Here is a 25,389-nt window from a genome sequence, read left to right on the forward strand (position 1 = left end):
ATCATCAGAGAAAGGATGCACTCAACCAAGCAGTGATTAAACGGAAATGCTCCATGGGTGGAACGCATACAATAACAGGGAGGAAAGCTGTTGAAAGCAGCAGCAAATAATTGAAACAGGCAAGAAACCCATTGAATTATGAGCAAGTGTAAGCCAAAGCCCGTTATGTATTAAAGGTTTTGGTTACAAAACAGCGACAGATAGCTAATGCTGTCTGTAACAATACTACTAAAAAGGAAAGCTTAAAATACTACGAATCCTGCAACTTCATATTCTGTCGTTAATGTAAGGCCATTTATGCTTTTAATATTGATTAAATCATAAACATGACTGGAGAAAATTAGATACCTAAAGCTTACCCTTCAACACATTTGCTTTGCATTTATATTTATGAGGGTAAAGCAGGACTTATCTCCTTTTTACTCATACTTAGTGCATCATCAAACAGCAAATAAATGAGGAGAACAAAACCCAGAACTGTTAAAAAAATAAACTGACCATGAACACTTAAGGATTTCTAATTTGATTGCACATCACCACCCCTATTTAATTCTTGTTTAGAGCATTTGTAGTCTTCATATCCCAATAAATGTTCCTTGGTGCCACATTGAGGGAGACAAAGAAGTTCAAATAAGCGTATTATTCTGTAAGGAGCCAAGAGAAACAAAATTATTAATCTGAAAGCACAGTAACAAGGGGAGGGTATTCTACAGGGCAGAACTTATCTCCAGGAAGACATTCCCTGATAGCAGATCTGAACTTAAATGTAATGATCTGACTCATCAGGAGTCAGTGTTAACTTTCCACAACCGATGTGAGTTTGTCAGGCCCAGTACCTATTGCAAGCTTCAATGCCTCCTTCCGCAGGTGCTAAAGTCAAGAGATCAGCTCCTGCTTCAACCACAGGTGACTGCTACTACATTAGTACTGCATGGATGAGTTTATGAAAGCTGTGACAACCCCATGCATAGGCCTCAACTGAGAATGGAAATATGGTAATGGCAGCTGAGAAAGGATAAGTTGCTTTAACACCCACGCGTCTTACTATCTTAGCAGCTGTTGGGAATGCATCCAGAGGTGAACAAGAGAAAGCCGAGCGTAACAGTGAGAGGAGCTGCCAAGTTTATGTCGTCATCTGTGAGAAATACTTGTGCATTATCAATGCACATGAAAAACTATAGCCAAAAATTATATGTAAATGTGCCTTTAAAAAGGCAGCGCTAAACCTAGTAAGATGTTTCTGAACGATAAAATATAGAAATCCGATTTTATCATCCATAAATGCCACAACATTGAGCAGTGCTTTAACAGTGTTCTTATCAAAACCTACTATAATAGTGTGCCAAACACTGGAAGGAAGCAGTATGCCACTGTCTGGAAAAGTGTGACATTTTAATACTTTTGTAATCAATTGTGGTGCCAGTCCCCAGAGGAAATGTCAGCATAAAACGCCATTCGGTCCACCCACACTTATACTGCACACTTCCTGCTCCCCTACCCATGTGCTTCACTTTTCAAGATGGCGGGCAGAAAAAAATCCATATCAGATCAATGGAGATTTTTGCTTTTTCCATTTGAGGAGTTTCACTTAAGTCCCTAGGCGCATATTTGACTCCAGCCCTTTTGCTTTTGGTCTGAATAGAGCCACAAGGCCATCAAGGCAGAAACGCTTGGTTAAAGACCGACCAAGAAGGTGACTTTGGTCTATTGATCGTGCGATCAGCGCGAGACAGTGCGAGGAGGCCAACTTGTGGCGGAGCTGCTTGTCGTAGCTCAAAACTGAGAAACACATCAACACAACTGTAATTTATTAACGCGCGGAGCCCAGACCATTAACAGCACATCCACAAAACCTTTGTCTTGTCTACTTTGTTTTTCTAATCATGCACAAGCAGATGAAAACTAATTACTGTTTCAAGGTCTTCATAATTATGGAACAGTATGCTCACGCAGTCAGCTGATTTGGTAAAGCAGTACGTACACACGAGGCAAATGATTTATTGTGCAAATGAACCAGTAATGCAGGGCAGCAGTGTTATTAAAGTCAAGTTATGCAAAGGCACAGAGAACATCATCTTTCTTATTTTTTCCCCTTTTTAAAATCAGCTAACAATGTCTCCGTGATGCATGAAAAGCTAGAAGACTGGCGCCCCCAACGAAGAAGCCTACGTTCTCCAGAGGCAACGCGGCGCGATAAGAATGGCAGAAATATTATAAATGTTGCAGCAACACTTTAATTTGCTTACATTTACTTCCCCAGCTGGGTGTCAAGCCGCCCTGACGCATGTAAAATACCACTCAAATTGCAAATAATTCATGAAAACACGCACCAGACCTCAGAATAAATTGTCTATTACCATATAAACTTGAAGAAATGTGACTGTGAATATTTTGATATTCTTAACATGTTCAGCACTTACATTTTACCCAGACATTGCAATGCATGATTAATTGTTAATATAATGATTCTTCCAGTCAATTGGAGTGGGAGATACATTTGCACAGGACATAAACAAAATGTGCAACAAAAAAGGTTTATTTGGACAGGAACAGCCTGAAAGATTTTCTATTCCTTATCCAGTTATTTCATATTGTGCAAATACATCAGAAAGACTGCAGGTTGTTTTGTGCACAACAATAAGGAAAGAAACACCCAATATTCCTAACAGGTCTCTGGTATCTGGAGAAGAGAGGTAATGTAAATGATCCGAAAACACATAGCACAAAACTAATTGAGTGTCATATGACCCCAGGTGCAACTGAAACATTGCAGGACGTCTTCACCTGTAACTGAAGATTTGAGTCAATCACGACTTAAACTTCACCTAAATGTCAGAAAAAATAAGTGTGTCATTTTTTATGTCTGTTTTGAGGCAAACATATTATACCCTGGTGAAAAAGAAACTCTGAACCTGACCTCCTGGCCATGCCCACTCCAGATATATAATATAATGAAAGTAACCAGGCTGCTGCGAACATTACCATGCAGGAAATATAAGCCACAAACTGTTACAGCTACATGCTCTAAAAGGGGTGAAGATCTGTTTCTTCTGGGTGCATCATACATGGCTGTAGAGTGTGGGTTGTCGTGGTTCATGAAAATTTACGTTGGTTGTCTAACAAATACCAGATAACAGCACAGATCAAAATAGTATAAAGTAACCAACTATAAATTTTCCAGATCAACTAGAACTACCTTTTTTAGGTCGAGCATGCAAGCGCTCTGGCCTGTTGTGATCTATCTGTGGGCTTTTAATCATGCCCACTACACGCCCATCGCTATCACTCATTCATGGGCTTGCCTTTCAAAAATCCTTTGTTATCATTGGTAAATGCTTTATGTTTGTCCCTCCTTGGGGCAGATTGGTTACCTCCTTGACCATCTACCCTCTTACATGGATAATTGCACGTTTGCCAATATGTTTGACTGTGAGCAAACTTCTTTTTCCTCCTGTGTCTCTCCTTCACGCTCATGCTCATGGTGGCCGTGGCGCTTTGAATCAGCTCACTTATGTCAACTGTTTTACTTTTCATTTTCAATGTATGTGGCAATAAAAGTAAAGTTAGGAATTTACAATGCTAATAGCTCTAACTCAAACAAATGCTTGTTTGACAGAGCCATGGCTGTGACCATTATCATCTGTTGACACTTCCAAGAAGTTTGTATTTAATTGATGATAAAGGTACAAATCCAGGAATCCCTATCCTCATCTTCATTCACTCTGCGTCTGGCCGTCGCAACTCACATGAATCCAGTTGTTTGCCGGTTCACAATACTTCCTGGTTTACATTTTTTTAATTGCACTGTTCAGCTATGGTCCCTACAAGCATCCTGGATCATCAATTGAATTTAGGAGACAATACACCAACTCTCTCCATTGTGACCAGTGAAATCACATGTTGCTTTTATAGTAAGAATACTAACTTCAAAATAGTGATCACAAGCACTACAAGTTTCCAGATTAGAGTGTGATGCTCTAAACTCAAAACCAACTCCTGACCTCCGTTCTGCCTTCACACTTAGAATTCTGAGAGGTGGCAGACACCCTGGCTAGAGGCTAGATACACAAAGGACAGAAAGCGCATGTTTGATGACAATACTTGAGGCAGACAATCTGAGGTTATCAGCTAGTTAATAAAATATTTCCTTTCACCAAGAGCACTTTATAATTTCCAATAGTTGCGTCCAATAATAAGAGATTTCATTTATTACAGCCATGTCACAAAATTCTGGATTAAATGCCACATATGGTCAGAGAAGGGTGACGTGATTGCTACCATTTTGGGAGTTATGAGGGTAAGGGGCCCAGTTAGGAGAACCTCTGGAATTCAGAGTGATTTGCACAGCCGCAAAACATAGTTGTTACTAATCTAAATCTAGAGATTATACATGTTTCGGATTTCAATTTACGACTGTGGGATTCAACTGTCGAATTGTATGCACTGGAAATTTTATAATAGGCCACAGTTCCCTGACTTCGACAAATGAAACAGGGAGTGTTTTGCTAAATAAGATAGAAATTGATCTATATGCCCTGAAATACTTCTTGAATGGATCCAGTTTTTGGAAGACATGAAGACAAACATGCACATTAACTAATTCTAGATCCCCAATGCAGGGCGGACAATATACCCTCTTTGTGCGGGAGCTAAGGTAATGCCTTCCAGTCATAAGCCCCCTCAAGAGTTGAAGATTTATCAAAATATTCTTTATTCCACTTTTGTGATCCTCATCACAAAGGTAACAAGGTATGCAACATCTAAATATGCACTGAACAGTTTATAGTTATTACTGGCTGTGGGTGGTTGGTTACATGACTCACTTTACAACAACAATGCATGATGTGTGGCAGTTGACTGGAAAATAGGTTTCAGATGCATGCAAAAGTATGACATATGGCAAGGCCAGCAGGCCTTTGTTTTTGTAGATGAAGTGTGTCACTGAACTAGTGCGTGTGTGTGTGTGTGTGTCTACACATACATGTATGCGTGTGTCTATTGCAGACCTCCACACCACTGGGCATCAGCATATCGGGGGGTATGGGGCCACAAATAAATCACCCACCGTTCATGTTTAATGTCTTATAAGAGCTAACATAAGACACCACCCACGGTTGCACTGTACTCAATGCTCCGGTGGAAGTCTTTTGAGGAGTTAGGAAACATTAATATTTTAATTACTTCCCACGCACAGTGAAATACTTCTGCAGCAAATAAGGGGGAATGACAGTACTACCAGTGGCCTACTGGAAGGTCATCCCTTGCAAGGCTGTTGCTCCTGCTTTGCTCTTGAGCGAGAAATGCCCGCTATGAAAAGAAAGCTCGGTCAGGCCGCTGGACCGGGCCATTTGTGGCAGCCTCTGCGCTCGGCCTTTACGGGTTTGTTTATTTTCACATGACCAACAAGGAAGGACGGATGTATTATAATCAGTTATTGAGGGTGACAAACTCCTTTACTGCTAGCAGGTTACTCACTCCCAATGCTCTTAAAATCCCCCGTCATTAACACATTGTAATGCAGTCTTTGCACACCTTTCTGTCAAGCACAACGAGAGACTTGGAGCCTGCAGGGGGCCTCCAGTCTCCGGAAGCCAGACAGGGACCTTAGACCTGTTAATGGCGTCCAGCAGGCAGTCTTCGGTTAGATTAACACATCGGAAAGCAGACATGCAAGTGTAAAATTTCACACCAACCTGATAGGAGTCATCACCTCGGCTGGCCCTAATGCGGCTAAACTTCAAGAGGGGGCGCCGCTCGCAGGCCCCGCGAGCGAAAGTTTATATGGCCACCGGGAGCCTCGAGCTCTGCAAGTGGAGGCCTTATGATATCACACTACAAAGGCACACACGGATCCACGTGGTGGCGAACAGATCCAAATGTGACGTCACTGGCCTCCACGAGAATAATACCGAGTATGAACTTTTATGCTCCACACAAAGGACTGGAGTGGTCCCTCACAACAAACTGCTCCGTTTGTGACCTTCGTCATTAAAGGGTGGTCGAATTTCTGACGCGTTTGGAGAAATGCCTAGGTAAAGCACAACTTCCGGTCTGACTGATAAATGGAGCAGGGGGATGATTTGTGATAGTTACGCTCGCACTAAACTTGTGCACTTGACACGGTGTGGGGGGGGGGATATGTGTGTGTGTGTTTTTTTTTTTTTTTTTTTTTTAGGGAGGGGGTGGGGGGAAATGACGAGCAGTAGATTACAGCATGAACTCCTATTGCAGCCACATTTGTCGTGGACGAGATGAAGGCCATGCATCAAAAATGCACAAAATGTACATTCCTCTCAAGAACCTTCTAACCACAGCTTTGAAAGCTACAGTAGTATCCAACGTATCCGTCCCTTTTAGCACCTGCGGCAAAAAGCCAAACATATCTGCTATAACATGACATTAACAGTCCGTAAGGCCGATTCACAAAGATTTCTGAGAGCGCAGGCGGTGATGCTTCCTCTTCAAATACTTTTAAGTTGCCCTCAAATTTCCAGGAATACGTTTCAGCCATTCACGAAAGAAAGCTTCGTGGAGTTCGCCCATTGAAAGTAATTCAATAGCTTCGGAGATTAGCAGCAATAGTCTTTTTCACTGTTTCTTCGGACTCCTGGTTTAAATAGCTAGTGCAGATTTTTCTCAGATGTGTATGATTCACTACATTCTGTTTATACGTTCCAGGCGATTCTTGTTAAACTTCTGATCCCCACCCACATGAGATACATTTGTACATGGCAAATCTAAATGGGAGTCACTTATTGGGTCTTGCCTACCAGACTTGAAAAATACATATTGTGGGCTTGTGAAGAACTCTTGGTGGGCTTTTTCCTCACCCATTGCTGATTCTTGGTTGGCTTTATTATCGCTCTCAGTTGTTTGCTTCTCATTCGAATGCTTTTGGCAGAGCGCAGCCCCAATTGGGGCAGCGCAGCATCTAGGATCCAGCGCCGCCGTGGCCCAGGGCCTGTACTCTGGTCCTGTGTTGCTGGCCAATGGACTTCCGCCCTCTCGCCTCGCAAGGAGGGAGGGCAGAGGGCTTTGAATTCTGGGGGTCACGCAGGAGGAGCGTGACTTCCGGCCGGCACCGCATCCTTGGGCGAGTAGGTCACAGCCTTTTTCGTGGATACGGCGTCGGCGGATTGGACGCTGACCATAGTTTTTCTGTCGCCACTCTCCAGCACCTCAAGGCTTTCTTCAGTGAAGAATCCAGAGCCCCGTCCTTGCTCTCTGTGCGGGGGCAACTTCGAGCCGCTTGGGGCTTTCCCGCGCAGGTACTAGGGCCTGCCTTTTTTGTTGCCAAAGCTTGGAGCCCGAGTCCAGATCCCCTTCTTTCTCTGGGCAGGTCAATGCTAAGTCCACGCTTGTGCTCACCTGCGGGACCCACGCTGTCTTTGTGGCCCGCCGTCCCTCTCCCAGTGCTCGTGTCACCACGCGCACTCAGCGGCCTGTCATTAAGGGTGCAAGCCTGCATTGAGCAACTCAGCCTCCCCCTGCCCTTCTTGTAGTCCTGTCCCCCACTGGACTACTGGCGCGAGGGTTAATTTTAGCCTGCACACTTGACACTGGCCTGCCTTCCTTGACCTGATGGGGCGGCCCAGGTCATTCAGCAGAAACGCGACCAACGTTGGCCCCGGGTCCGGGCCCAGGAACGCACACCAGGAATAGGTTAAGTGTGGGAATCTGGGGAAGGGCGGTCTTAATGTGTTAAGTGTTCCGATAGGGCTTGGTATAGTGGTGGCTGTTTGGGTTAACAGTTATTTAGATAGTCGTTTTGTGGCTGTTTTTGCTTGTGTATTGAAGTGTGTAAGTGTGTTTTTACATCTCAGCCCAGTCATGGCTACAGGTAGAAGCAAGAGGTAAGGATCCTGATTGTTACAATTATTGAGATTAGTTCTTGCAAAGTTAGGGAATGGCGGGGCTGAGATTACAGATATTGCTGAATATTGGTTAGCTTTATTATCAATCTCAGTTGCTTGCTTCTCATTCAAATGCTTTACTTGTCCCTCCCCTGAAGCTAGATTCTTTAACATCCGTTTTATTGGCTGACTTGTATTCATCCACTGCTCACTTTTACGATACTACTTTTTTGTTTTTGGCTGAGCACTCTATGAGAGTGCATGTGTGTTTTTAGCTTTCCAACTCATTACTTTTTTCCCTTTACTAAATTGCACTTGATATGTCCATCCCAAGCACGATATTACTAACGTCTTCTTGTGCTTTTCTCCTGCCACCAAACCTGCCTTATAATCTAACTCTCCAAAAGATATCTTTCAGATCCTTAGAGAGATTACTAAGCCCACATTCAGCCAGTTTCACTCCAGAAGCTTCTGTAGGGCACAGTAAGAAATTGGCATTCTTTTTTCAAAAGAAGGTAATGGATATATATTCCTCCTTCATTGATAGGCCGAATCTTGAAGTTTTTCAATCCAGGCAGCTCCCCTTACATCAACAGGATGCCAAACTTTTGGCCTTCCTATTCTTACAGTCGAAACCCTTGCAGACCTTTTGCAGGTAGAAAAATCTGTCTCTCCTCCAGACCCCACACCTCTCCAGATTCTCTATCATGGGTTGTAAAGTACTGCTCCTGCTCTAACTGATGTGTTACGTTTATCTCTTAATAGTGGATTGGTCCCTTCCCAATGGGTCATGCAGTAGTTAAACCACCAATAATAAAAAACTGTCTTGCCCCCCTTTGTCCGAACAACTACATGCCGATCTCTCTAATACTATCCTGGAAAAGAAAGGTAATAAACATCTTTCTGCCTTCCTTGAGTCCTATGAGGTTCTCCACCCCACCCAAATGGGGTTTAGAGCATAGCAATGAAATTGCTTTGCTGGCACTGGTGGAAGAACTGAGATGTCTTATGGCTCAAGGAGGTTCAGTGGGCATCATTCTTTTAGATCTTAGTGCAGCCTTCCATACGGTGGACCATGCTACTCTCATTCAGAGAATTTCAAATACGGGTATCAATGGCATGGCGCTAAAATTGCTGACCTCCTTTTTGGAAAATCGTACCTTTCAGGAACTAGATCAGTCTTGGTTTTCAGAAAACCTTCACCTGCGCTGTGGGGTACCTTAGGGGACTTCGTTAACCCTCACACTTTTCAATCTTTATTTGTAACACCTGGCAGATATTGTGCGCTCCTATGGGTTGTCACTAGTGTCTTATGCTGATGACACACAGTTGGTTATGTCCATCTCCCTAGATCCAAGCTCTAGTCATCTCCAAATGACCCTTGCCTTCAAGATGTGGCCAAGTGGATGGCTAATTGTTGAGTAAAATTTAATGAAGACAAAACTGAGGTCATATTACTGGGCAATAACTTTTGTAACAGGGCTCCTATGCTTCTACTAGACTGTCTAAGGAACTGCCGGACACCAAAAAGCTCAATGAAAAGCCTCAGGATATGGCTAGATCCTAGCCTGACTATAGACCATCAAGTAAATTAGTGTCTGACACCTGCTTCTGGGTCCTAAAATGACTGAGGAAAGTTTTTGACCTTCTTCCTTTTCTAGTCAAAATATTCATTGTCCAGGCCCTTGTAATCTTGTGCCTCAATTATGGCAATGCCTTATAATTTGGCTCACTTTGGTACGTGGTAAATAGGTTGCAGGTGGTACAGAATGCTGCCGTCTGCATCCTTATTAACACTCCAAGACATGAACCACCAAAAAAGCTTTGGCAGTACTACACAACAAGTGCAAATAATGTCTCTTTGCATTTTGCAAATGGGCACTTCACGGTAAAGCCCTCCCTTTGTTAAGATGATTGATATCTTTTTACATCCCCCATAGGCCTCCTAGATTGTCTGTGGCCTACTTTTTGAACATTCCTAAAAAGCATAAGTCTCGATGGGAAAGCCATTCTTGCACCTAAACTATGGAACACTCTTCCCTCGGAGCTACATCAACTTGACCACAAACTGTCCTTCCACAAGGCTTTGAAAACCTGGCTGTTCGACCTACGATGCCTGTTTAGCACTGGGAGGCCTTTTGGTAGCTATGCGCTATGTAAGAATTCAATTAATTGAATTGAAATTAATTTATCCCAAAAATCTGGCATCCTTCCAGTTATTCCAAATTCACATATTACCACTCTTGTTCTGGATTGTGTTTAGAGTCAGCAGTCTTTTCCAGCAGGCAGAAGATATCTCAGAGGCCTTACTACTCATTGTCCCCAAGGGCACTTCTGTATTAAAGAAAGGGCTGCAGATGCTTGTCCAGGCACTTGAGTAATAATGAAGTGCAGATGCATATTTTACATCTCTGCAATATTTAGCAAGAGGACATGGGGCCACAGGAACCCCAGATAAGCCACTACCTGAAAATGGAGACAGTGAAATGTGTGGAGTTAAGACCCAGTGTCTTCTCTTTAAAATCATCTGCCCTCTCCAGTGAACACGCATTGGCAAAGCCAATAGGTTTTGCCTATGCAAGATTTATTGCTTTTGTCAATCTTTTTTTCATATTGCACAGCAGCAAAAGCTGCTGTGTAACATGGCTTAAAGTTAAAAAAGAGTGCTATAATGCGACCAGTGTTAATGGCGTCATAGTTCTTTTTTCCTTTAAGCCATGTTGCAGAGCAGCCCGCACTGCTGTGTAATGTGTGTAAAAACAGCACTGGATGATGGGTTGGGAGGCAACATGGAGGCAGATGGTGGGGAAGTGAGGTACGAACAGCGGACTAGGGTTGTAGGACAGGGTGGTGAACAAACAACAGACAGCGGGAGGAGGGTGGAGAACAAACCACAGACAGCAGTAGGAGGGCGGGGTTGTAAGTGGATGTTGGGAAGAAGTCAGGGGGAAGGGGAAGAAACAACAGACAGTGGGAAGGGTGTGGGCAAGCAACAACAAATAGCAGGAGCGGTGGGCGAAGAAACAATGGCAGCGGGAGGAGGGCCAGTAAAGCAATACAGGGTAGGGAGTGGCAACATGTGGAGGAGGGCGGGGATGAGGGACTGGGCCTGCAGACATATTAAGTCTTTAAGCGTGCATGTAAAAAAGTAAAAAATAAATAAAAAAAAAGTATGTGAAGGACTTTGTGGCCAGCGAAAGGACACAGGTGAGGAGGAGGGTCTGACCAATAAGAAGCAAGGAAACAAGAGTGACTTCGGAGCCAGACAATGGTAAGTTACAGTAAATATGGGGAAAGTTCTACGCCAGTTTTTAGATTTTTTTGTTTACAAGAGATTTTGCAAGCACAGCACTTTGTGGGTGAAACCTAAAACTGGAGCAGTGGTTTAAAACTTCCACTGTATTTAATCTTTCAATGCAGCACTATCCAATGTTTTTCCCTTATCGGGCATACTGTCCCGGTTTCAACAACTGCACCCATTAACAGTGTGCCACAGCACATTCCAGGAGAGTGTACCTGATTAATAAATCTCACCTTGTTGCTCCACATAATAGGAAGCATATTTAATTCACTGAGTCTCAATATAGGAGAAGCAACAGAGACAACATGATTCCAAGGTTAGTGGAGGGCAAGAGAATCAGAAAAGTCAGGTGGAATGGCCAGTACAATAATGGGGCAAGAAGTACATCTTCCAACTGTTTTTGAACACGTACAAAATCACTTGTTTCGCACGGACACATTTTGTTCTGTTTTACTTTGAATGGCATTTTGTTTGGGAATTGAATATAGACAAGGCTAAATTTGGACAAATAATTTGATGCTGATCAATGTGGTGAAATGAAATTAAAATTCAGGATAATATGCCATAGCGCCACAGAGTCTGCACCGCAGATGTGTTGTTTTATACCTCTATATAGCAATATATAGTATTGCTGTCAGCGAGTTATTTTTTAACAGAGAAAAATATGCACATTCGAGAGGCCCAATTTTGACCCTTGAGTTAGATTAAAATGTAAGGGAAGGAATTAATGTTTTTAACAATAAAGGAATTTTAGAGCTCAAGCAAATTGCGTAAGCTCAGAGTTTATGCTTGCTCTTGGCAAACTCTGGGCTGGAGAAAGAGGACGAGCACAACACATCAACCGTGTGTAAAATGGCAGACAAACAAACAGAATAATGTGCACGGTTTGTTTATCGTCATACTCAAAATCAAGCAGAAAAACTCAGCTGGAACACAGCACAGTTGGTAATTTGGACCTCAAATTTTGAGCATCAATTCAATACAGGAGTCTAAATGACCCCAACATTTGTGGAACATTTTACACTGAATGAGTGGGCGATGCCACGCTAACCCAAAGAAAATCAAACCAAATCTAAATGTCTAATTGCATTACTATTTTGTCTGGTTAGCTATCTTTCTTTTTGCAAATTCTTTCATGATGTACTTTTACTGGATCCAATTTACAGAATATCTCAAACACACAGTGAGAATCCTAGAACCGTTCAATGCGAGGATGGGTGATGTGAAGGCCAGTACCTTCCCCACTGCAAACTTGCATAAGGTTGACTTTTGACAATGCAAGCTCCTTGATACCCATTTGTTCTTCCTTCAGAAGCGTCTTGTGGATTACTCTTGCTCTCAGAGCTTGTTAGCTGGTACAGTGCCACTGGTGCTCTCTCTCACATCCATGTACTCTTGGTGGTAGAAAGAGATACATGATAGAAAATTAACAAACAAGTTGGGCACTTTCTGAAGACTGAGTAGTACAATGCTTATCAAATGATGTAATTCTCTAGTATCCAAAGAAGAACTGTGTGCTATAAGTAAGACTATCCGGCTAAGTAGTACTTGGTGATTCAGCGAACCTCTGTAAATTATAATCTTCAATTCAAACAGAATTCTGATGGTTTTGTGATGACTACTGCCACTCAAGAGCTGTAGGAACATACAGTGCTGCTACGTGTTATTCACATGTTTACACTGGACCTCTATGGAAGGACAGATCATTAAGTTTGAAAGCTAAGATAACAAGAATCTGGTTCACACATATCCAGTCAAGCCCGGGTGGTTCCCCTGACAGATATGCCAATCAGGTTGATAACCAAATGTAGGTGATGGGTTGACTAAACCTATTGGAATGGATGCTATGACAGCAAACAGAAAAGTTTGCTTCACCAAGCATATCAAGTTTTCTCCAGTTTCAAAGGAATCGTAAAGCAGTATTCCCTGCATACCAATTTCCACTCTTCTTTTAAGGTCCAGGTTTCTGCTGGCCTGAGAAGGGTAGTGGTACAGTCAATACTCTGAAACCAGTCACCATCTCTCCTGGACTGCCTCTTCTGCTTTGCTCCAGGTTGCCTCCAATGCAGAGGTCGAAGTGGGCGGGATCAGAGGGGCACAATGTGCCCATACGTTTTTGATTTATGAAAAAAATCTCCCCTACTTTTTTGTAAAAAGACAACAGCTCAGAGACAGTGAAAACTGATAGTTTAAATGCTTCAACTGAAGAATCATTCAGTGAATCTCCTGTGTGGTGAAATGACGCCGTGCAGACAGCTAAACAAGCCTTCCTGCCAGAGTGCCTGCTTGCCTTAAAGAAATGCAGTGTGTGCTAAGAGTTATTCCTCAAATGTAATGGCAATCTGCAAATGTAGAGGATGCTTGAGAGCCGGTACTAGTTTTAATTGATCGAATTACTCAAAGCTTTATGATGTTTGAGATTTATACTTTTCAAGTGGTAGTCAAAGAGTGAAGTATGGGTTTTTAATTGTAATTGTATTTCTATAGCTTACCACCCCTGGAGATGTTGAAGGGACAATAATGTAGGCGAATTGCATTATGTACAGTCTGGGTATTACTAAAATCCATATTTTGGAAGCACCACTTTCTCTTAAACCTTTTTGTAAATTTTCTAGCAGTCTATCTTATAGTGTGTAATGCAAGTTTAAGATAATGACTTACATATTCACAGTGCTTTCTTTCACAGGCTGTGGCCTCGCAGCACTAAAAATACACAAGCCACTACACACAGACCATCTGCAGTGCATTAACTAATAGCGGTTTCATAATTTACTATAGTGCATTTCACTCAGTTAACTTTTTTATTTATTTTTCATTTAAGCTGTACGCTATTTTATGCGTAGCTACGTGACGGTGAAAGACCCAAAAAAATGTACAGAATATTTTGATCATTTAGTCACACCTTTAACACTGCCCCCATTCTTACTGACCCCACCCCCCCCCTGCATGTAGCATCACAGTTCCCATAATGTTTTTAATGAACTTTGAATCCTGCTACAGTGTGAAGGTCTCACCAGATCTTAAGGATCTAGACATTGTGGGCCTTACTACGACCCTGGTGGTCGTAAGACCACCAGGGCCACGGTGGTGGCCTGACAGCCACATTACGACCATCCTGGTTGCGCCATGGTCAGACCTCCAGCACCGCCACTTCTCCACTGGAGGAGCTGGCTGTCCTAATCTGCTAGGGCAGCGCTGCAAGCAGCGTTGTCCTGGGGATTATGAGTCCCTTCTCTGCTGGTGATTACATGGCCATGTAAAGGCTGGTGGAGACGGGGTGCATGGGACCCCAATGGGGGCACCTGCACTGCCCATGCATTTGGCTGGGCGGTGCAGGGGCCCCCATGGCCAACTGTCTTGCGTTTGTCACTGTCTGCTCTGCAGACAGTGAAAAGCGCGACGGGTGCTGCTGCACCCTATGCACTGCAGCATTGCCGCCGCTCAATTATGAACCAACGTCAATGTTTTGGGCTGTTTCCCGCTGTGCTAGCGGGAGGAAACTCTGTTTCCGCCGGCTGACCCAGCGGGAACCTCATAATGGGGCCCTTGGGAAGGGGACCACACTGGCAGTAACCTGACCACAGACGTTTGACACGCGGCCTTTTCCATCTGCCAAACTCATAATGACCTCCTATGTGCCTGAGCAATATCGTCAAAATGGGGGAGGCCTCATACTTTCTGCAAAATTCTTCTCTGCACTAGGTTTGAAACTTACACAATATGCGTCTCTCAGTCAAAATCAGCATGCAAATGTTATCTGCTTGTGCCGTGATTCTGGGGTGAAAGCTCTCAAAAGGGATTCTGTGGTGCTTGCTTTAGGGAATGGCAAGAGGAACAGAAGCAAATGCTATTTAATTATAATAAAAGTTCTAGGCCACTAAAACTGCAAAAGAGAGCCTGTTTATAACTTTGTCTCAATTATCAGTAGTGAGTAACTGAAAAAATATGCAGAGATTTTACTGTCTTAAAAGGGAAACTGAAGGTACTCTAGTGAGCTTGGAACCAGCATAGAGCCCCATGAAGGTCGCTGACGGTGTCCCTGCTACACTGTGGGCGCGTGGTGACATGGTGGGAAACAAGTGATCTTGTAATTACCTCAAGCACTTCTCACATTCTTTTCTATGCAGTTTCAATTTACCGCTGTTGTAAAAGGAACATTAGATCTAAAGGCTTGGCATTATTCTGTCTGAAAGAAATGCCCCATTGTGAGGGTTGCTAGGATTCCACTGCTGTGTGTGTTTTGAACAGTACTGTACCATAGGCCGCTCCTACCGCCAGTGTCAGATACCGAAGAGCTATGGGAGAATAAGGGAGGTCAGCTATGCTCGACTCCGTTACCCACGAACAGTGAAACAAAATAACTAATCCTTATGCAGCTAAACAGTCGTTGTTTTCAAATTGAGAGCATTTATCACAATACCGGTACACAGAAAATATGAAAAAGCCTGCTTGCAATTTCACTTCTGTAAGTGTAGCAAAGAAGCGGTTTGATAGAGGACAAATCCATGCCACGTCGAGAACACAGAGATCAATGTGTGGTAAGTGTTGTTTTTAAAAAAAAATTTGAGATGCCGCACATTTCCATTTCTTGGAAATATTTGCTTTTGAGAACTCAAAATGGCTTTCTGCGTTACCCAGGCAACTGGACTGCACTCGCCAAGCATGCAATAGTTGTCGTAGGAACCAGGGATGTGCTGGGCATTAGTGATGCATTCAAAAAAAGTTTCAGAAATGCACGTGGAAACAGATTAATTTGACTGGCCGTACCATGTCGTGGGGGTGTTCTCAGAGTCCTTGCTCTCCTGCTTATGATGGCCAGTGGATAAACAAATTGATAAATTACGTGGGCCACACTTTCGAGGAACCAAAGACACGCTTCAACTTAAAAATCATGGTGGAGATTGTGGAAAATACCCCTGGCCTACCGAATATCCCCACTGTTCTATTCCAGAAAATCACCTCAGAGCCCCGCATAAACCATTTGTAACCCATCCAAATAAAATAGACACTAACCTAGAACACGAGGAGTGAAGTTAGGAGTAAAGCAAAACAAAAATGTGATAGGAAATCTACAAACCCCAAAAACCTGCTTGCACACTACGTGCAGAACAGCCATAGAAAAAAGGCACTCAAATCATACAACAGGCAGAAAACGTATGCATATAATTGTTTTGTCCCAACCCTCACACTTCATCATGTGTCCTCTTAAGCCATACAAGCCGTACAGCTATTGTCAGTCTCTGACGTCAGACATTTCTTACCTGCACTAGGAATCATTTATTTTATGTAGAGTTCTAACACACAGGCTGGTACTTTAGAGTGCTAAAGTTGTGTGTGTGGGGGGGGGGGGTGTAGTTTGGTGTAAGGACACAGAAGACTTAAAATTAAGGAAGTCCTTGTGCTAAAAGCAAGAGGTGGGCATTCAAACATTTTCGAAGCTTGAAGACCTTTTCTCAGGGCAAAGGGATGAAGCTAGCAAACTTTTAGAGGGATGGGGAATGCATGGATCTCACCTCAAAATGACTCTATCTCATCAGGAGTAGAGAGAGAGATTAAGAGGGAGAGAGTTGTGGATTGCTCACTTTAGGTGTCCCGTCAGGTGGTCTGGAAACAAGGGTTTATATAGGATCTCAAGAGTGTTGATGTGCAAGCCAATATGCATAGTATAAGGCATTTTTAAGTGCACCCTATGCTCAACCAACAGGCAGCAGAGTGCTAGCAGGCAGTGCAGGAGAGTTGCAATGGGGTCTTTTAAGCCAGGATCAGGCAAATGGCATTGCTTTGTGCTCTTTGGAATGTGCTCATCGTTATCACAGCGATTTGAGTAAAGTCTATTGCTATAACGAATGCTTGTCAACGTAGCAGTTAGGATCAGAACATTTTTGCCCTGAGTAGGCAGTGGCAGAAGTTTCATTCAGAGGTGATAAAGTTGGTGAAACATGCTTTGAACATCTGTGGATTTGTAGGATGACCACTTATAATCAAAGATGACACCTTGACTTTGGAATGAAGCAGAAGATCTTCGGAGTAGAATAACCATGGAAGAAGGCAAGTTCAAAAGAACTGTTGTAAGGTCTTTGGATCCTAATAGCAAGATCTGTGCTCACTTGATACACAGCCAGTTTTGATCTTGTATTTGAAACAGAGAGTCAATGACAATGTTCATAATGCCCCGGTCCTTTAATATCTTGACACAGATCTGGGTCTGTATATAGCTGGTAGCAAATGCAGCGATTACAGACAATTGTTGCAGTAGGTGCCATACGGGATGTCAAACAGTGCTGGGAATAAGGAAGACCCTTGTTTTATGTGACAGAGCACTTTTGAGATTTAGTCAGAGAAGGCATCTAGTTTCACTGAGTGAGTGCAATTCGAATGGAATGATCTGAACTACTGGATTGCTGATCCTTCAGTTCCACAGGAGATATCCTACTGAGATGTGGGGGAACTCTATTGTAACTCGAAGGACAAGAGTCTAAATCTAATGTAAATAGGGTATTGGGATGCTTTAGGAATTCGAGGAAGGTGGCACAGTATGTAGTATTTTATGATAGTTATAACCATTAAGACATAAAAATATGATATAATGATGTATAAAAATTGCATCGATGGCCTGTCCTATGTTTATCTCCTCTGAGCACATTTCTTGTACTGTGCTAGTTAAGAAGTTCTCACATATTAGCAGATATGAGTACAAAAGTGACCAAAGTATATGATTGCCCAAGATCAAATCATTTGGTGAAGTAGAACTTAGATTGCAAACCTAGATTTGTTGCTACAAGGTCAATGTCTTTCCCACTGTACTGCAGGACTAATGAACAGTTCTGGCCTCTCCAGAATGTTCATTAAGGGGGATCTGGCTTTGAGCCAAACGACTAATACCTTGTATTTCAAAGTAATAAAAAATATTAAAAAGAAAAAAAGGAAACGTGGTGGATCCGGTCCCCCTAAGAGAGGATCAACGTGTCAGCAATACAAAAGAGGCAGACTTTACTGCACCAGGTAATTACTGAATATGGTAAGTTGCATCCTTTGTTAATTTTTGGCAGGTCAAACCTGCCACAAGGCAACAGGGGAATAACCCTTAGTACCTATCAGTACAAGTGGATTTCATTATGGTGTACACCAAGACTTGAATGTTATTCTAGTAATAGATGCTAATCGTCGCACCTTAAGAATGGCAAGTCCAGCAGCGCTACCTTTCATTGGCTGCAGTAAATACCACACTGTTCTCGGCGACACTCATAATGAGGGCCTTAGACCCCAAACTCAAGCACACTACGAGCAGTTTCACACAGAAATCTGTAAGTGTCATTCTGAGCTCAAGCAGTACCTAGGTTGCCAGGCTGAGATCCAGCAGTAAGTAACTATGTGGTAAGTCTGAGACCCAGCACTGACTATACAGGCAGTCTGAGCAGCAGCAGTGAATATGCAGCCATTCTGAGAGCCAGCAGTAACTATGTGGTAATTCTGAGAGCCAGCAGTAAGTAACTATGTGGTAAGTCTGAGACCCAGCACTGACTATACAGGCAGTCTGAGCAGCAGCAGTGAATATGCGGCCAGTCTGAGCAGCAGCAGTGAATATGCAGCCATTCTGAGAGCCAGCAGTAACTATGTGGTAATTCTGAGAGCCAGCAGTAACAATGCGGCCAGTCTGAGCACCAGCAGTAACTATGCCGCACAAGGCAGTGTGCAAGTACATGATCGATGGTTACTGATTTCTCAGGCTGGATATGCAGTCATATTAGAAAAAAACACTGTGCCACTGTCTAACATCTCACAGACAAAATCCTGATACTTACCAATGTAAAGGTTCCCTAATACTCTGAAAATAGCTTTAAAAGTAGTGGTCTGTGGCCAAATGCTTTTACTCTAATCAATAGCAAACACATACAAAATAAAAAGATGGAATGATTGCCCAGGCTACAACAAGAACACACGAAAATAAATTTTATAAATGGCTAGGTGACCAATCTAGGATCAATTCAAGTGCTGTGCTTTCAAATGTCGGTAGTCACAAGCATGGGCTCCCCTTTAAATAACAGGTGCTCGGAAACGGTTCTGCACCGCATAAATATTTCAAAACTGCTTTTCGGCCCATAATCAGAACATACGTTTCTTCCTTTCAAGGTTACATTAAAAAGTGTCTTGCTCATTTCTGATCACAAAACAGCTGATTGTATCGAACGATCTTTTTAAATGCTGTTAAATTCACAAGAACAAAGAATAGAATGAGCAAAAATAATAAAACATTTTTGACAAAATAGCAGATGCATTACAAGTCACGCTGTGGAAAAACACGAAAATAAAACAACTGCTTGTTTCTAGCAAACATGTCTATTTTTAGTTGTTGAAAAGCACTACCTCGCCAGCCAAACCCGTAAACGCCCCGGCTGTGACTATTCCACTCTTTTGGTTATTTACCGTAATTTGAAGGGCGTTCTCAGAATCTCAAACCTGCGACCTTTGACATTCTCTCCAAAATTGGCTGCTCTTCGCATCAGGCAGAATTTCAATCTGTTGTATGTCCCTGCTGGCTGCAGAGATAGCTCCCCCCACCCCCCTCTCGCCCCAGAAATCAATGGAGTCCTGTCTCTCTGCGCCTGCCGCCTCGAAGGCTGACACAATAGCAGTGGCCGTGCATGGACGTCACCCAGGCGTCCACCCATGGTGTTAACTTCAAAGGCCAGAGTGGCCCTCAAAACGACGCTCCTATCACACCGCTGTCAGAAACACCGACACTTGGCTGGAGTCAATAAACTTTCATTACAAAAAGGCAGCTTGGGAGGTTTTCATTCGATGATGTTGCTCTGGGCTACCATTACCCCCTCCTTTGTAATCTAAACAAGACAATGTGAACATTCACTGCTAAATATATATATAACACAATTGGACTGTAAAATATACATTTAAATTCGACTAAAATGCATCATAATGGGGTGCCCCGTTGCGTTTCCAGATAGCTATTACCCACCGCGTATCCATATCAGCAGAACATGTCATATCCAATTGCTAAATATTCCCTGAAATTTCCCTGCAAGTTATTTCCCAGTGGTCGACGGCACAACATTTCTTTAACCAACTAGAACACATTTTCTCAACAAATTGTTTTTGAATGTTTGACTGCAGTTCTGTAATTTTTCAGCAAAATAATTCCTGACATTCCACAACAAAATATTTTTTGATAAATAACATGTGAAATATTTCTGAACACAGCTGCAGAATAGAACAATTTCTGATAATGGACTTCAGTGTTGTATGATATTCACAGCAACCTCATGCCTGCTCGACTGCTAAATATTTTCACGCATTTTTTAATCTGTTGAGTGACTATATCTTGCACACTCGTCAACCACTGCTTATGACCTCACATGACCTTATAAACTACATCACTTATGACATATTCGGTGATATCATTCATAACATCACTAATGATATCTGAAATGGCACTGGATGGCAAGTTACAGTTAGTTACTTGATTTAGCTACAACTGGTGAATTTACTTTTTTAGTTTCAAACATTATGTTTTAACTTACATTTTAACCTAATTATAACATCACTTTAACCATCTTTTCCCCCAATGAGCAAGAGAGAAGAGAGAGAGAGAGAGAGAATATATATATATATATATACATATATACACACAAACATATACAACATATATACATTTATATTGATTAATCTATGGATTAATGTATAGAAATTAAAATTACTTTGTGTTAAAAAAACAATAGAAATTCACTGAAAAAAACAAAGGTTACAGGGACATTATAGTTAGGAAAAAGAATGAAAAGAAACAGAGAAATTCACTTAAAAAAACAAAAGGTTAGAGGGACGTTATAGTTAGGCTCACATTTCAAACATACAAAACCATAGAAATGAATCTGTTATAGTCAGAGTCATCTCATGCAACTACAACTCGTGCCCTAAGGTGACTATAACATGAGCCCGTGCCATGCACTGCTAATTTCCCCACAATGTACGGTACTCATGACATGTTTGATAACATCATTGATAATGTCACTGTAACATCTGCAGTAAAATTATTGATCATATAACTGTGCATGGGAGCGGTGCGAGTATAGTCAGTACAATAAAGTACATACAGCTATCAAATAAGAAGCAAGCTAACGAGAGTGACAATAAAGTCAACCAATGGTAAGCAATGGGTGGGTCCTAGCCCACAGTAAAATAACAATGTGTTAAACAGGCAAAGCATCCTCCTAGAATATATGTTGACCCAGATGCATAGTAGAAAAGTTATGCTGATGCACGGTAGACATACCAGAGGCAAGCATTTCCACACCCATTAACTCCAGCACTCTATGCATGCAATTCTGCCACTCCCTCCTCCAAAACGCTTGCAGACAAATTGTCACACTGCACCACATACAAATACCTAAGACAACCAACACATTAGAACCCACTCAGTACAGGCATGCATCCAGACATACTGCATCACTTGCATTCCCCTCAAGATGCACCAAAACATACCATTCTATGGAGCTTGTTAGGCACATACAAGCATACCCAAACGTACTGAGCCATAAGTATTTTGTTTAGCAAGAGCTTGTGTGTGGGAATCATTAAGATGTGTATGTCTGTGTGTTTGTGTGTGTGTGTGTGAGAGCAGACATCTTACTGGAAGGTGGGCATTGTTTGTTGCATTGCCAAAGCAAACAGTAAGTGCAGCTGAGTTGTGGTGGCTTTTGCGGCGTGCTGGATGTGTTGTGGTACTGGATGTGTTAGAATCATGGTGGGATAACCAATGCTTTTTTCTCAGTACCATGTAAGGGGTGAAGGATACAGTATTGTGGATCGGCATGTATTGTGCATCTTCTGTGCCTAAATAAGGTTGTGAAGTTTTATTGTGATGGGCTGAATTCATGAGTCACCCATTAAATGACCATGTGTGTTAGTTAGGTTCACACCTCACATGCACCGATCGTGCACCGTCTTCTATCATCAGAGAGACATATAAGCAATTTGTTGCTATGAGCAGAACATCTATGCTATTCTCTGCCCAATAAAATCCTATATGTCGCCCTCCGGACCAATCCTCTCTCTCCAAACCATACCAATTTGCTAACTAGACCATGCCATGGCACCAATCTGCTAAGTACCACAATAATACACATCGCAGCCACAAACATTTCTTTTTCACCCAATCAGCACTACAGGACTTATGAGGAAGAGCCACATCTTCCTCCATACCCATGAAAAACATCACACACGTCCAGGATGTTGGCACATGCTAAAAGAACTGCAATGTACCCACATATCTGGGATCTTAAACATGCCAGAGCTGCAGAGACATTTTAAGGCATGGGCAAAATGGGCAATTACCCTGGGCCTCCACATTCCAAGCATCCCCCTTTGAAAGTGATGTTTTTGTCTCCTCATCTCACCCCTGGGCATTTCTTTATCTCCACCAATCTCCCTTTCTCTGCCTACCTATACCTCTCACTCCTCTTTCTTTGCAGTGTCATTCTAAGACATTTTGAGACCCTGCACATGAAATACTTAATCTGTTTTTGTTTGGCCCCATTTCTCGAAGTTTAAGAATAAGTCGGTGCTGCCTGGCATTACATACGGTTGAATTAGCACAAAATGTGTCCTAAAACTCAAAGCTGTTGGGAACAGGGGGCTCCAAAACATATCTTGTCTAAGGCCCCAAAAAAACATAAGATAACCTTGCGGAGCTGTGAGGAAATATATACTTGGTCAACACTAATTTAGCCAGAAAAGCAAACCCAGATGTATGGGTGCCTATACGTGCCACACAGATACAAGTAAATATAACACAATGTGTTCCTTCTGTACCTGCCTCCTCCGATATTTTATCAACCATGAGCACAGTTAAAGCGGGTGCTTGTTTTTCACTCTGCATAAAAATTAAACTGTACTGCAGAGCAAAGAGTGTTATCTTCACAGCTATTCTCTCTTTTCGCAAATTGGCAGTGCCCTGGGTTATTTTTTCTCTGGCTGATGACATTTTTTAAAGACTTTCATCTTTCATTTGTAAAGACAAACATGTCTGCAGGATTTAAAGCATTTAAACCAGCCTGCTTTCACTAGAGGAGAAAACGGATAAAAAAGAATTCAAGGAGAAAGTCTGTAAACAGGGGCCCAGATGGGTTCTTCTGTCACCCACAGCACTTTACCTAATTTTGGAGGGCACGTCGTTTTTAAATGTTAAGGACACCATACCCATGTACACTTTTAATGTCAAATGCAGGAAGACAGCAACTTGTGAAAAGTGGTCTGAATAAGATCACGTTTCCCTTCAAAAGGGAGGGGTGTTGCCAAGGGCACAGCATATTTACGTTTTTTACTGCTGCCATGAACATGGAAACTGCATCCATCCTTTAGAAGATGCCCCTCTCCTTTCTCTAGGGCATGTCTTCAAGAGGTGCAATCACCACCCTGTTCTGGTGGTTTTCATGTATTCCTTGAGGGGTGTACAACTTCTGGCAATTCTTAAAGATGCGCAATGCGCCAATGTCACCTGAGTCCAACGCGTGTGGCACGTGGCACTCCGAGAGCGCACCAACTCAGTACACTAACATCACAAGGGAGACGAGGCTTCGAAAGATTCCCAAACAATGTATGTCGACTTCAATTAAACCTAACAAAACACAGGAGGCGCAAGACAGAAGTAGGACAAACAAGCTACACTAAAGTCCACCTTGTACAAAGTACGCACACTGGAGGCCCCAAGCAGCAGGAGAGGAAAGTCAGCCAATGCCCATTGCATTAACCTTCCATCAACCCCACTGCTTTAACTCTCATTGAAGGGGAGGTAATCACACCTGCCGTGTCCATTAGGCTTCATTTAAAGAGATAGCCAACAATGTGGTATGTGCAAAGGCATTTCACATTTATTATTCCAACCACAATCTGTTTCCACGGCACTGGCACACAGTAAGTACGAGGTGTGATGTGTGAGCACATATTTTCGGTGTATTTCTGCTTGCACTTATTACTGCAGTACAAAAACCGCAACTAACTATTTTGAAACAGTTATTTCTTACATCTGACGAGTCTGAAGATGTGGCCGCCATTCCGATCACATACAGAATGACAATCTGGGGCTCCTGGTCTGGCGGTCTTTAGACAAAATAATATGTGTGAGCACCGAATTGTGCAACAGTCATCTATAGGCACAACTGAAGGTCAGAAGACACCGGCTGTCTTCTCCTGGTTGCCATTTTAAGCTCAGGCCGGTAGCAGGCAATGACAATTATTCAAGTTTGATGGTCACTCCTTGGCACAACCGAGCCGGGTCGTGAATCATTTCAATGGTTTATTGATTTGGAGCTACAGATGAGGACGGAACCATTACTGATTGCTTTCATAGTATGTACAGATTACAAATCCGTGTCTGAAGAACAGATGCCCACAGTGGACAAAGACGTGTGCATACAGACTCGGCTGACTACAGGACCACACTAATGGGTTCATTTAGAGAATGGTCACATAAACAGCGGTCATAATTTCCTCATATGAATAATTTCATCAAGCATGGTCTCCAATCGAGGAATTTGCAATCACCAGCATGGAGGTGGTAACTCCTCTTACGAAGAGTTTCCTAGCAGAAATTACACTTCTTGGAAAAAATTGTGCTACCCCCTCTTTTTAAATGGTCGTACTTTACCACCTTTCTCTAAATCATCATGACCAAAGTGTCTTTAGTAGAGTCCGGAGAAAGGTCCAGATGCGGGTCCTACAACCTGTGGTTGTCTAGCAGTGAAACAGGATCAGGGCTGTACCATTAAAGATTAGAAACAGAAAAAGAAATGTGGCAATGAAAACAATATTGCAACCCGCAGGGACAATACGCCGCATGAAGAGGTAAAAAGAAAACAACACAATAATATGGAGACGTAGGAAGAATCTTGCAGACGTTCATGAAAGTAAATTAGATTAAAGTCAATTTAAGCAGCACTAACTGATAGGAAGGATTATTTTGTCTGAGTACTCTATGCTGCAGGAGGAGGGGGCATTGAGCCACAATATTATCTGACAGTACATACATTAGAAACCACAACTTGATTATTCTATAACTGTATTTTCAAATTTTCATTTTATTGCAGGGGTTATATTTAATCCATATAATATATTGCAATATGAATTAATGTTGGAAGAGAGGTCTTACTCATTAGAAAGTCCGCTTTGAACACCGCTAGTCAAAGCAACATCCCTTTGCGTTTATAAGACAAATTTCACGAGTGG

General features: G+C 42.5%; 1 protein-coding gene and 1 long non-coding RNA gene across 2 annotated transcripts in view; one reads left to right on the forward strand and one right to left on the reverse strand.

The window, feature by feature from the left end:
• The window catches only part of LOC138282462 (uncharacterized), a 55,042-nt gene extending 52,857 nt beyond the window's left edge, over nucleotides 1-2,185 (forward strand). The window contains exon 3 of the long non-coding RNA XR_011200954.1: nucleotides 2,107-2,185. This is a non-coding gene — a long non-coding RNA (uncharacterized lncRNA). The remainder of the gene's footprint in view (nucleotides 1-2,106) is intronic.
• Nucleotides 1-25,389, reverse strand: part of CDH2 (cadherin 2) — a 276,482-nt gene that overhangs the window by 142,369 nt on the left and 108,724 nt on the right. The window lies entirely within an intron of this gene.

This window comes from Pleurodeles waltl, chromosome 2_2, assembly GCF_031143425.1.
Source record: "Pleurodeles waltl isolate 20211129_DDA chromosome 2_2, aPleWal1.hap1.20221129, whole genome shotgun sequence".
Lineage (NCBI taxonomy): Eukaryota > Metazoa > Chordata > Amphibia > Caudata > Salamandridae > Pleurodeles > Pleurodeles waltl.